Below are 15,000 nucleotides of genomic sequence, written 5' to 3'. Positions count from 1 at the left end.
GTATGCGTAAAATTTCCGGAAGTCTCGACTGAATCAATACGGTTGGTTACCTTATGTATATTCTCTTACGTATTACTAACCTAATACATTTGTATCAATTTATTCATTTATTTTCTTCTCTTTTAAATACGCGAAATCTCTACTTTCTACATGTTCTTTGGAAGCTTGAATTACAAGTCAATGTCCCATGTGGTGGTCTTGTTCCATATGAACAGGGTTCATCTTCTGAGTAATAATAATAATAATAATAATAATGATAATATTAATAATAATAAGAACAGTAGGAGAAGGAAAACCAACCTAAGCAAGGCATGGATAGACTATAAGAAAGCCCTCGACATGATACCACACACATGGCTAATAGAATGCCTGAAAATATATGGGGCAGAGGAAAAAAAAACACCATCAGCTTCCTCAAAAATACAATGCGCAACGAATACAATACTACAACCTGTGGAATAAGACTAGCAGAGGTTAATATTAGGAGAGGGATCTTCCAGGGCGACTCACTGTCCCCACTACTCTTCGTAGTAGCCATGATTCTCATGACAGAAGATGGATGCCGGGTACCAACTCAAGAAAAGAGGCAACAGAATCAACCATCTGATGTTCATGGACGGCATCAAGCTGTATGGTAAGAGCATCAAGGAAATAGATACCCTAATCCAGACTGTAAGGATTGTATCTGGGGACATCAGGATGGAGATTGGAATAGAAAAATGCGCCTTAGTCAACATACAAAAAGGCAAAGTAACGAGAACTGAAGGGATAAAGCTACCAGATGGGAGCAACATCAAACACATAGATGAGACAGGATACAAATACCTGGGAATAATGGAAGGAGGAGATATAAAACACCAAGAGATGAAGGACACCATCAGGAAAGAATATATGCAGAGACTCAAGGCGATACTCAAGTCAAAACTCAATGCCGGAAATATGATAAAAGCCATAAACACATGGGCAGTACCAGTAATCAGATATAGCGCAGGAATAGTGGAATGGACGAAGGCAGAACTCCGCAGCATAGATCAGAAAACCAGGAAACATATGACAATACACAAAGCACTACACCCAAGAGCAAATACGGACAGACTATACATAACACGAAAGGAAGGAGGGAGAGGACTACTAAGTATAGAGGACTGCGTCAACATCGAGAACAGAGCACTGGGGCAATATCTGAAAACCAGTGAAGACGAATGGCTAAAGAGTGCATGGGAAGAAGGACTAATAAAAGAAGACGAAGACCCAGAAATATACAGAGACAGGAGAATGACAGACAGAACAGAGGACTGGCACAACAAACCAATGCACGGACAATACATGAGACAGACTAAAGAACTAGCCAGCGATGACACATGGCAATGGCTACAGAGGGGAGAGCTAAAGAAGGAAATTGAAGGAATGATAACAGCGGCACAAGATCAGGCCCTAAGAACCAGATATGTTCAAAGAACGATAGACGGAAATAACATCTCTCCCATATGCAGGAAGTGCAATACGAAAAATGAAACCATAAACCACATAGCAAGCGAATGCCCGGCACTTGCACAGAACCAGTACAAAAAGAGGCATGATTCAGTGGCAAAAGCCCTCCACTGGAGCCTGAGCAAGAAACATCAGCTACCTTGCAGTAATAAGTGGTACGAGCACCAACCTGACGGAGTGATAAAAAACGATCACGCAAAGATCCTCTGGGACTATGGTATCAGAACGGATAGGGTGATACGTGCAAACAGACCAGACGTGACGTTGATTGACAAAGTCAAGAAGAAAGTATCACTCATTGATGTCGCAATACCATGGACACCAGTGTTGAAGAGAAAGAGAGGGAAAAAATGGATAAGTATCAAGATCTGAAAATAGAAATAAGAATGATATGGGATATGCCAATGGAAATCGTACCCATAATCATAGGAGCACTAGGCACGATCCCAAGATCCCTGAAAAGGAATCTAGAAAAACTAGAGGCTGAAGTAGCTCCAGGACTCATGCAGAAAAGTGTGATCCTAGAAATGGCACACATAGTAAGAAAAGTGATGGACTTCTAAGGAGGCAGGATGCAACCCGGAACCCCACACTATAAATACCACCCAGTCGAATTGGAGGACTGTGATAGGGCAAAAAAAAAAAAAAAAAAAAATAATAATAATAATATTTTATTAAAAACAGTGGCAGAATTCACAGAATTGATTTTATACAATATTCTTTCAATTCTCCTTGATTTGTCTTTCTGGCACGCTGGTATTATAAAGCAGCTGTCCAATATTTATCGTGCTGTAGGTTGTCAACGGAATTTCGGGCTGGTGTTATCAAAGGCAAACTAGTTATCAGGGACAGGCTGGGGTCGTCAACAGGTATATAGGTGTGTTTCGTAGGTCGGGAACAGGCCGTAGTCGTCAGGGGTCTATCCGGTATTCCTTGTTTTTCTTCTTGTCTGGTTTTTGAAGGCGTCTACATGTTTCGGCCACCTCGTTTGGCCACCTTCGGGACGGGATCGCTGAGTGCAATGGTCTGTGTAAGCAAGCAAGCAGGGGGGGATAGGATGGAGTGGGGTTAGCCCCTGGGGGGGCCCCAGAAAGAAGGTAAGGTTTGGAAGGGTTATAAGGTTTGGTGAAAGGAAGGTATTAGTGCTGGTGAGTAGGAATGGGAGAGACCCATTTGTCTTTTGTTGTTTAGTGTAGTGATTGTCTTGGGATTTGTAATGAGCTTTAAAGTTCCAATGTTGTATGAATTTGCTAGGAAGGCAGGTGGGCAAGGGTGTTAGTCAGAGTTAGTTGCTCAATCAGGCTCTTTATTGGTATCGTCCTCTCTCCCCCCCTCCCTTGGTGGGGGTGGGTGGGAATGAGAACTCAAACCACGTTGTATTGCTACATTTGTGTTATGTCCACTTGTTAGTAACTTATGCTATTTCGGGCTTGCGTCCCGTGTAGGGTTAGCTAAGCAAATGTTCCAGACTCCTTGCTCTTCTAGGACTGCTTTTCCCCTTTATTCTTAGTAGATCGTTCTTGCAGATTACCTATTTATTTAAAGATTTGCTTTACTTAATTAAGCTAATTTAGTTCCCTACAGTTTACCTAATACCTAAACTAATTTACCTTAATTCTAAGTGCTTAATTCTAATCATTAGTTCTCAGGGAACTTGGGATTTTATTCCCATTTTATAATTAACTTAATTTAGTTCTCTACATTTTACTTATTGACATCTAAAACTAGTTCACCTTAATTCTAAGTACTTAATGCTATTCTTAATTCTAATTATTATTACCTTCCGGGTCCACACCCGGTTTGTTCCGATATTCCAGGGGTTCTCTTAGTTGTCGTTGTCACTGTCACTGTCCGTGTCCACAAAGATAGGATCGGGTAACCCATCTTGGGTGAACCTGGAAAGTCATCGCCACCAGAGGTGGGGTCTATAGTCTTCGTCGTCCAGGGAGATCAGGCTGTTGGTCGTTAGTTCTTCATCCTGGTCGGATAGCTTCTGCCATACCTTGTCTGCCAGACGGTAGAAACGGAAATTGATAGCTTCAATGCGGTATCTTGCATGAAGTCTTTCTGTTCCCCCGTCGCCCAGGTGTCGGTTGTTGCAGCCATCTATCCAACTCAGGACTCCGTTTTGGAATCTCTGTAGTCTTTGTCTGTCGCTGGTACTGAGTAAGCATGTCGGTATTATTGGGTATTCCAGGGCAGGTCTAATGAGCACCTTATATAGGTGGGCTTTAGTCTTGGGTCTAAGCTGCCCGAATCGTGCTAATTTAGCTTTGGTTACTCTAGCATCCCTGATCTTTTTCTTGATGTGTGAGAACATCCCGCATCGGGTTTAGGCGAGTCCGAGTACCTTAGCCTTATTAGCAAACGGTATTCATCTGTTGTCTACAATTACGTCTTCTGGTCTCAATGCTGATATTGAGAGCAGTTTGAACTTGTCCTGGTTGGTTTTTATTTTCCACCTTCTTTCATACTCATTGAGTTCTTTAATATGCTGTCCCGTCCGTAAGGCAAGCCTATGTCTACTTCTATCATTCGTCATTATGATCTGTGTCATGTCGTCCGCAAAGATAAGGCTGACACATCCTTCTTTCCCTTGTGGCATGTCATGTGTATAGAATATGTACAGCGTTGGGGAGAGAACGGATCCTTGCGGAACTCCGCTTCTCAGCTCAAAGGTCTCTGATATCTCTCCTTCAAAGGAGATGTCATTCTGTCTGTAGTCTAAGAAGTTACATAGTATTTTTGTCATTATGTCTGGTAGTTCTGAGTTGAGCAGCTTGTACTTCAGTCCGTCGTGCCAGACTTTGTCAAAAGCCTTTGAGACATCCCGACAAACAATGTTGGCTCTGCCTCGCCGACTCTGACTTAGTGCTAGCAGTTCGTGCATCGTAGCAATCGCTGTCTGAGTCCCTCGTTCTTGCCTGAATCCAAACTGATACTTTGGGAGAATTTCATTGTCTTCAAGATACATATTTAGTCGGTCCTTCAACAAGGTCTCCAGGATTTTCCCAGGCTTCCAAGAGAGTAATTGGTCGGTATTTCAGTGGGTCACAGGTATTTTTTAGGTCCTTGGGTGAAAGAATCATCCGTCCTCTCTTGAATTTAACTGGGAAATAGCCTAGACTAAGCGACATGTTATTAATATTATTAAAATCTAATAGTGAAATATCAAGTAATTTACTAAGAATTAGTTTGTTAATGCCAGAGATACCTAAAGCCTTGTTTTTGAACCTTTTGATGGTATTCTTTATGTCTTGAATGTCAAATTTACTAGTTAGATAGCTATCTTCATTCAAGCGAGTTAGGTCTGTCCGTTCATACAATGTTAGTCGGTCCCCTTCTGTTAGTAGGTGCTCAAGTACGTGTCTCTCGTTGTCAGAGTCAAAGTGTCGGTTGTCCTCTGGGGATATCTGGAAAATTTTTTCCCATACTCCCTTCATGAATCTAATTTTTCCAGAACTGTCTACAACCTTGTCCCCATTTTTGTCCAGTAAATAGTCTCATGGTCTTTTCATCGTACCCATAAGTCTTTTAATTTCCCTCCAGAATTTTTATTACATTTGTATATCCCAGAAGCCTTTCTGTAGTCTTTTGAACTCTTCAAAGATGAGATCTTGGATATATATTATGTCCTCAGTCATCTTGAATACCCAAAGTGGTCTTTATGTCGCTTTATATCTGTGTAATACCTTTGAAGAAGGTTTAACGCGTCACTACGTTTGGGCCCTGAGTTTAATTGTATTACTTTTCTTGGTATGGTGGTACTTATAGCAGTCAGGATGGTTGTAAACCAGTAGCCCAGTCTTTCGTCTACGTCATCTTTCGTCTTTCCATCCACATCATTTATGTCCACTCTGTCGTTGTCATATTTCACTTCTATATTTGACTTAAAGTCGTCCCAATTTGCTTGTCTATGATCAAATATCGTCCGGGGTTCTATTTTTATTGGTGTTGTCGAGAGGGTAACATGCAGGGGTAGATGGTCAGAAGTCGTTAAGTTCCCTCTCCTAGACATAATATTAAGGCAAGCATTCCTGTTGCGCAGTATTACGTCTGGTCTTCCTTTGTTACTGACCATAGTCGAAAAATCTGGCCCTAAAAACTTGAGCCTGTTATTGTTAATTAGTCTGCTTAATTGTATACCCCTTTGGTTAGTGTCATGCGTTGCAATAGTCGTATGTCTTGCATTTAAATCACCTATTAAGTAGGTGGGCATCGGTCTTCGTGCTAGGAAAAGGTAGTCTTGTAGGTAGATGTAGTCAGGCCTACATGGTATGTATGTCATTGCAATACTGATTGGTCCCAGTTCAGTCTCTATGGTTATACCTAGAGTGTCCTCAGTAAAGTCGAGCAGTGGTTTATGTCTGATGCTGTATTTGACTGCAACAGCAACACCAGCATGGTCCTCCCCAGCACTATTCTTCTGATACACTCGGTATCCAAAGAACTTGATGGGGGAATCATCCTGGATCCCTGTTGCATTCAGTAGCAAGACGTCTGGGTCGAGATGTCTAAATTCATTGTACACCTCTCTATGTCTATCTTTAGTTAACTTTAATACATTTAGCTGAATTATTTTTATTGTATTTAACATGAAGATGAATTTGATTTAAAAAAGCTTTATATAATTGGTTTGCTATTATACTCAGGAATATACTAAATATAGACATAGAGCTGTGGGTCTTTGTCTCTGTCTTCGGATAACCCCTGGTTTACCTCTTCCTTGGTTGCCTCTACGAACTTTATATGGGTTAGAGGAACACTTGCTTCCGCTATCAGGGTGTGTAAGATTGGCCTTATAGTTGACTGTGGTAGGTTGGTTTGTGTGAAACCCACACATTTTCCTTGTATGTATTTATCTATTATTTTAATTTTATTATCATCACTGGCGTGAAGGTCTTCATTCCAGTCTTCTGGATATACGATTTCTAGTTTACTGTCCTTAAATTTTTTAATATCCCGTTCCACCTCATCCATTTTACAGCCAACTTTCGAGCGTGTTGGTTTAGGTGTTCCTTCTTTTGTTCTTTTCCTCTTGGATTTTTCCATGTCCGTTTCTTCCTCACTCTCAGTGGCTTTTTCCGCTGCCCATTTTGTCACCGTGGGAGAGTCCTCCATTACTTCATATGAGCAGCTGGGTTCTGGGTTTTGTGTGGTGTGTTGGTTTGTTGTCTCTGCTGGAGCTTGAGTCTGGTTCATAGCCAATAATTTTTTCATTATTTGCTCTCCAGACGCCATCTGGGGAAACTTTACTTTCGGCAAATTGTTCATGGTGTAAAATTGGTCAATGGTAGTCTGGTAGGTGACTGGATTAGCCATATCCTGCATTGCTGCATAGATATGGCCGTTATTAACATACCAGAGGCTCATGTCGTTCTGCTGTTGGGGGAAGGATGCGGGTGTTTTGGAGTTGCTGGGTTGTGTGGGGCCAGTTACTGCAGTTCTGGCTGTAGCCTTGTTGGCCTCTATTTGCTTCATTTCCTCTGTTTTCTCTTTCAGGAGTTGTATCCTGATTGGGCATTTCCTGTCTTGCGTGGGATGGCCACCTTTGCAATTTGCGCATATTGGTGGGTTTGCTCAGTCTCGTGCCATGTGGCCCACCCCACTGCATTTGGCACAGATCATCTGTCTTGGGATGATACAGTTTTTCCTTAAGTGTGTATACACCAGGCAGTTCACACAGTGGGGCAGAGGTGGGCTGATCTCTTACTTGACGTTATTTGGTGGAATCGACTCATTGCTCTCTGGGCCATTTCTCTATTTTCGAACCTAACCTTAACCGTTCTAGTCCTAGGCCTTTCAAATTTGGATTTGAACGTGTACACATCAACTGCTCTTGCCCATGGTTGCCTATTCTGGATGCTTTCAATTAAATCTTCCTTCTTCCGTTTTGCTACCTGGTTGTCTACATATTTAAGTATTACTGATCTCAGTATGTTGACTTCTGGGGGTGTAATGATTGCAAATCCTTTATTTTTGAATTCATCGACAACCTCTTTTTCCACAAAGGCGTCCAAGTCTTCCTTCTTGATTGTGACATATAGGAAGTTTTCGTCTCCCTTGTTAACCATGTACGTATCTATTTTCGTTACCCCTGACAAACTGAAGATTTCGGATTTCCTCTCCTCAAAGTTTACCCCCTTCTCATCCTTAATCTTAACGGAAGGCATCCTTCCGGTACCTAATTACTAATTACCTACTCATGCATGTAGAGGGATGATACCTATAATCTGCATTATATTTTGCTACCATCTACTGTGGACTGTGTTGTGCTTGTTGCGTTATGTTGTATCAGAAAATTGAGTGAGAGTAATAAAAGTTGTTAATTAGTTGTCACAAGGAAGGGTGACAATTTCCCAGCCCTATGTCGGCACTGAAGTAGAGGCCAGGACGAAGACGACGACCTAGTACTGAGTTCGGATTTTAAAAAACCTCACGGGCCACTTCCCTCGAGTTCTAGGCAAGGTGTTAGTACTCCTAGAAAAAGAAAATCAAGAGAGGATGAGGGGAGGGGTGTGGGGCAGGGGGGGGGAGGATGTAGGAGAGAGGGAAGGATGGATGAATTTTGCTTATTGCCTGGCTACCGAATTGGCAGCAGTCATAAAAGTGGCTTGAAGCCTTTTGTGGGCAGCCAATGAAAAGGCAGCTCTCGCCGATCTGTTTCCACCAATGGGAGGCGAGATTAACTTCCTTAAAGCTTGGTTTCTCAAAAGAAGCTTGGAGACTTCAGCTGTCGGCCAATGAGAAGGTGGCTTTCTCTCCACCAATGGGGGACGAGTTTGTTTTTCTTCCAGCCACGGGAGCGCTCTCTGGACACGTCTGCTCACTGCAAGGTCTGCTGCTCGACCATCGATCTATCTGATCCTGATCAATGGTCTGTGTAGATGAATTCACGCTATTTATTGCATTCGGGTGGTTTGAAGAAATGGATACCTCACTTTTCATTGGGCAATGTCTGTATGTCACGAGCGATGTCATCAGGGGGCCCGTTGCTGGTTGGTTGTCCTCTTTGTGGGCGGAGCCTCATCCTTATTGGTGATGGTGGAGGCCCCTTCGAAGGGCGTGCTACCAGGTCGTCCTCAGGGCGAGAGCTTGAGCTTCGATCCCCCTCAGGGTTACTAGGGACGCCGTCAGGATGAGAGCTAACGCTTCTATCATCCTCAGGATCCCTCTGGTGCGATGGTCGTTGTGGGGCGTTGTCTGCTGCTCTCCTGATGGCGGTGGGGAGGAGGAAGGTCTCCTGTGTGACGTTCAAACTGGGCTTCTCCCTCCCGATGTGCAGTACTTCTAAGATTCGGAAACGACGTAGATCAGGTGCTAGGTCGATAACCTCGAAGTTACCGACGATGTCGCTGCGGTGGATTCTTTTATTATGTGAAGTCCTTGCATGATTAAATATTGTTCCTTCCTGCGCGTGACTGGAGATTTTCTTGGAGAGGCACATTGACGTCATCCCGATGTAAGTTCCGAGGCATCCTCGTATTGGGCACGTGTGTCTGTAGATGACGTTCGTCCTCTTCAAGGGATCCTACGACGGTGAGGGGTTATTCTTCATAATAAGGCTGCATATTTTCTTACTTGTATGAAATATGATCAAGTTGATCTGCTTGTTGTTGTCGGTCGGGGAAACGTGATTCTTGATTATTCCCCATAGGACTCGCTCGTCTTCTTTATATCGCCGATGGAAGGTACCCTTGTAGAAAAAATTAATTTTCTGCTGGGGGTCTGGGCGGGGTTCCTGTAGGTACCATTTCTCCATGCTTTTCCTGAAGACTTTCTGGATGCTGCAGTTGGTGTGTCCGTTGCTTACTAGGACCTGGGCTGCACGTTCCATCTCTTTATGGGTGTCTGCCCATGTTGAACAATGGGAAAGAGCTCTCCTGACGTAGGCGCTGATGGTGGAGTCCTTATAGCGTTCAGGGCATTCACTCTCGCCATTCAGACACATTCCCAGGATCGTGGGCTTCGTGTAGACCCTTGTAGCGAACGCACCCTCCTTCTGTTCAACCAGGACGTCCAAGAAGGGAAGACGGCCATCACGGCTATATTCGATGGTAAATCGTAAACAGCTGTGGGTATGGAAGGCTTGACGTATTTCCTCGATCTCCTCCATCGTTCCTGCTTGGATGAAGGTGTCATCTATATATCGTACGTATATAGATGGCTTCCTAATGCTCCTAAAGACACGCTCCTCCACTATGCCCATATAAAAGTTCGCAAACAAGATCCCGAGGGGGGATCCCATCGCTACACCATCGATTTGTAAGTACATATGGCCATGGTGGTTAATGAAGGGAGCCTTCTTGGTGCATATTTCCAGCAGAGAGCAAAGGGCGTGCTCGGGGATATTCAGTGGGTCGGTGGATGGGTCTCTGTAGACACGTTCAAGGATCATTTCGATGGTTTCATCTACAGGAACGTTAGTAAACAGCGACTCTACATCCATCGATGCAATACTGCCTCCAGGGGGCGCAGATCTTAAGGCTTGCAGGAACTCCGCAGACGACTTCAAACTGTGTGTGCTGGGGATGTAGGGGTTGATAATAGCATTTAGTTGTTTAGCAAGGTGCTATGTGGGTGCTGGTATTTGGCTAATGATAGGTCTTAAGGATGAGGCCCCCACCCACGAAGAGGACAACCAACCAGCAATGGACCCCCTGATGACATCGCTCGTGACGTCACAGGTATTGCCCAATGAAAAGTGAGGTACCCATTTCTTCAAACCACCCGAATGCAATAAGCGTGAATACATCTGACACAGACCATTGCACTCAGCGATCCCGTCCCGCAGATAGCCAAACGAGGTGGCCGAAACATGTAGACGCCTTTAAAAACCAGACAAGAAGAAAAAACAAGGAATACCGGATAGACCCCTGACGACTACGGCCTGTTCCCGACCTACGAAACACACCTGTATACCTGTTGACGACCCCAGCCTGTCCCTAATAACCAGTTTGCCTTTGATAACACCAGCCCGAAATTCTGTTGACGACCTACAGCACGATGAATATTGGACAGCTGCTTTATAGTACCAGCGTGCCAGAAAGACAAATCATAAGGAGAATTGAAAGAATATTGTATAAAATCAATTCTGTGAATTCTGCCATTGTTTTTAATAAAACTTGTTTGAAAGAAGGTCTGTTTCCAGAATAATAATAATAATAGTAAAAATAATAATAATAATAATAATAGTAAAAATAATAATAATAATAATAATAATAATAATAATAATAATAATAATAATATGCAAAATGAACTCCCTAGCCCTGACAGTGACATGATTAAACTCCCACCAGTCTTTCGCAGAGAATTTCTCTCTCTCTCTCTCTCTCTCTCTCTCTCTCTCTCAGAGCTTCTTAAGCCCTGCAAGACTGACGCAAAGCTCACGCCCTCTCCTTCACCTGATGCCGTAAGACTACGGCGTAGGAGCACATAATCATAAAGCCACTTACGACCAAATTGCGCGTGGCAAAGCTTGTCTAAGCTCGCGTAAACGCCACCAGGAAACGTTCGTATCAGAGGGATGAAATAATGCATTTTGACCTATTTATTATTATTATTATTATTTTTAATAAGTGAGGTCTCTTCTTCCTGTAATTTTCCTTTACCTTCTCTTACTTCTTCCTAATGAACACCATAATATTCTTTGGAAGCTTGAATTTCAAGTCAAGTGATCCATTGGGCTTGTTCCTTACGAATAGGGTTCAGCTTCAGAGTAATAATAATAATAATAATAATAATAATAATAATAATAATAATAATAATAATAATAATAATAATAATAGTTCAAAAAACGTTGTCTTCATCATGTCTCATGCATATATAGTTTCTGATAAATTTCGGGAATAGATAAAAAATTTATGAGAATATAAGAAAATAAAAAAAAACTGGGTAATCATTGGACTAAAAAAACCTCAAGGTTGATTTCAGGAATAAAAAGAATTTTCATGGAAAAAATGATGGAATAAGATAATTGGGTAAGCATTGGAATAAAAAAAAAAAACTAAAAACTGAAAAAAAAAAAAACTAAAATTAAAAAAATTCTGAAATATTAAATTCAATCTGTAAAAAAAAAAAAAATCTTGAGGATAAAAAACTGACCCCATTTTCGGAATGATTATATGGGAGTATCTCGGATTTTTTTTTTTTTTTTTTTTTTTTTGAATTTTTTTTTTTTTTTTTTGTTTTTTTTTGGGGGGGGGGGGAAAATTTAAAGAAACAAGAAAACAAGAAAACGTTATTTCGTGAAATTTCTGGAAGCAAGAGACCAAAATTCTTCCAGATAAATTATGGAAACAAAAAAGAATTCCGGATAAAGTCTATGAGAACAAATCGTCCTAGATTAACTGAGATTAAGATAAAATATCCTGATGCCCCCCTGAAACCCCCAAAAAAAGGTAAAAAGATACCAAAGTTTTTATTAAAGTTAAAAAACTGCAGTCCCATCCATGGGGAATAGTGATGATGATAAAAAGGAAAAGGAAAAGGAAAAGGAAAAGAGAGAGAGAGAGAGATGAGAGAGAGAGATAGAGAGAGAGAGAGAGAGAGAGAGTAACAATAACAAAAAGACCCCTCAAAACGAAGTGTTTGCCAAAGGATTAGCAAATATCTCCGGGATGGGGGAGGGAGAGGGGGAGGGAGGTGGGATGGAGGATCCATCGTCTGGAATCCTCTTACAAGCGTCGATCATTTATCAATTCACTCAAGTGTTACTGCGTATTTCAGTCCCTGTTTACCTTTCCGTAGGCATCAGGCACCGATGACAGTATTCCCTCTCCAAACTCGTGTGCTCACAACCTCCAACAATACGTCCGGGGTTGGGTTCTTCAATTGCATGTGAAGAGGAGGGAACTGAGTGAGGAGGAGGAGGAGGAGGAGGAGGAGGTAGGAGGAGGAGGAGGAGGAGGAACCGTCCCGGATGTCACTGAAATAAAGTGACCCGAAATGATGCATGAAATACTAGAATGTATGTGATATCAGATGCTCCAGAAATATAAGGAGGACACTAACGTCCAGAGAGAGAGAGAGAGAGAGAGAGAGAGAGAGAGAGAGAGAGAGAGAGAGAGAGAGAGAGAGTGTCTGAAAGCTCCAATTAAGGCCCCAGAAACTCAACGAAACATAAAGACCAGAATTTGCAAAGCAATGCTTCGGGAAAAAAAAAATTGTAAGTTGACATCTTGTGAAATAGAAACGTAAAAAAAGAAAAAAAAAAAAAAAAAAAGAGGGAAAAAAAAAAACTAAGGCAACGTTCACCAAAGCAAGTTTGGTGACGTGAAAAAAAAAATTTTTTGGCGCTGCAAATTGAACGACGTCGTTCATGCAACGAATATAAATATTGTTCGGGTCTCTCTCGAAGGTCGAATGCTTCACTCACAAGTAACTTTCAGAGAGAGAGAGAGAGAGAGAGAGAGAGAGAGGAAGGGTTGCTGTCAAGTAGCTTTGGACGTGTTACCTCCCATGGCTGTGGGGTCCTAACTCGGAGAATATGTAAGTGGCTTCGTAACACCTTGTAAGACGAACTCATTTGCATAATGGGGCCTTAACTGAAACACGGAAAGTATAAGAGAAGCAAGGGGGGGGGGGGGGGGGTGGGGGGGGGGGGGGGATGTAAGGGGTGGAGTAAAGGGGGGGGGGGGGGGGGGGGTGTGGGGGGAGGATTTCCGAAGGTAGGAATTAAGGATTGCAATAGAGGACAAAAATTGCCCGGGAGCTCAAGCGTAGTATGATCCTCTATATAAAACTTCAGACCTACGGAGAAAATACGAGACCCTTCCTGGATTAGGACCCAAGATGCCACAAGGAGGAGAGAGGAATTTGAAACAAGAGACGATTTCAGTTCATCTTCCCACCCTGTATGACAGCAGTGATCTCCATGAAACAATAAAAAAAACTCAAAACTAAAAGGGTTCCAGCGGACCCTGGTTAGATTCGATTATAGCATCTTTCGTGAAATTAAACCATTATATTATTAATTCTTGCATTAGTAATATCACGAGAACTACATGTATAACAACACCCCAAGCTTTTATTACAAATTACAAATTACAAATTCAAGGTAGATGGTAACATACGATAAATTTAATTTCTACTGAGTTGCGTTTTGGCTAACTCATAAGTCCAATTATAAATGTATTATAAAACTCCCGATACGAAAAATGGGTCAAGTCGGAGATAATTTTGCTTAATGAAGTACAAGACGCACATTTATTCCTCAGTATGTTAATTGACATTCGGTATTCTTAAGAACCTCATTTTTAAAAAATTATAAAAAAGAATCATAATTAATTGATGGCCATAGATCTGTAATTTGAAACGCATTGCTTTACACGATATCAATAAATTCTCTATACTGACGCCACTAATATAACGTAAAGCGTATTTACCGACAAATGCTTAACCAGTATTTCAAGAAGCGTGTAGTGATAATAAAAAAAAATGCCCAAAAGAATCAATTCAGCAGAAAGAAATAAATACCAGAGGTAAAATGCCCAATTCCCGAATTCTGTGGAAATACCCACTAATGATTTGAATAACCAAATGAAAATGTAACCATGAAACTTAAAAAAAAAATCAAATTTAAGACAAATACCTATTCAAAACAAAGAATCAGAAAATATCAATGAAAAAATTATAATTGGTTGAACTTAAACCAACGAAGTATTTAAAAAAAAAAAAAAAAAAAAAAAAAAAAAAAAAAAAAAATATATCTATATATATATATATATATATATATATATATATATCTATATAATATATATATATATATATATATACATAAAATATATATAATTGGTACAAAGGAAAACAAAAAGACCAAATAAATTCTAAGAAAAAAAAAGGCCAACTTTTTACATTAAGACATTTTTAAAACAGTTTCAGGAAATATCAAAGAAAAAAACAGACATAACACTGTTTCAAATTAAGACAACGCAAAAAAAAAGAAGAAAAATCAAGGGTTAAAAAAAAAGAACTACTATGAGATTCCGGGCCTCTGTAACACGGTTTTTTGGACTTTGCTCCTTATCAAAGCATCAGATGTAGCTGAAAGTTGACATATGTATATTTTACAACCACACACAAATTTTGTCAGCATTATCAATAACCTAAACCCGATAGTTTTCATTTTTAGAGTAAAAATTATCTAGCCGTTGCCATAGCCAATGATTACGAGGCAAAAGTCGAAAAACATTCATTACGTAAGCAAGGTAAACACCGTTTTACGAAATGTTGCCCCACCCATCCACCAGACAAACTCGTTCACCTTGTTCCATCGGTTCTGAAACCCATAGCAGTCAAGAATGGCTAACAGGATTTGCAATTGTTCCCGTGGTTGCATACCTGCATTTGTCTTACGACTTGCTACTTTATACAGTCAAGAAAAAGCCCGTGGCCATACTTACTATAGCCTGAATAAGTAATTATTCAGTTTCTAGTTTAAATCCAATGTTTATGGTCTGATTTGTATTTAGCGTAACGTGATTATAGTACTTGTAATAATGTCATTCA

Source organism: Macrobrachium nipponense, chromosome 17, assembly GCF_015104395.2.
Source record: "Macrobrachium nipponense isolate FS-2020 chromosome 17, ASM1510439v2, whole genome shotgun sequence".
Taxonomy (NCBI): Eukaryota; Metazoa; Arthropoda; class Malacostraca; order Decapoda; family Palaemonidae; genus Macrobrachium; species Macrobrachium nipponense.
The sequence above is the reverse complement of the archived record's forward strand: the minus strand, read 5'-3'. Positions refer to the sequence as shown.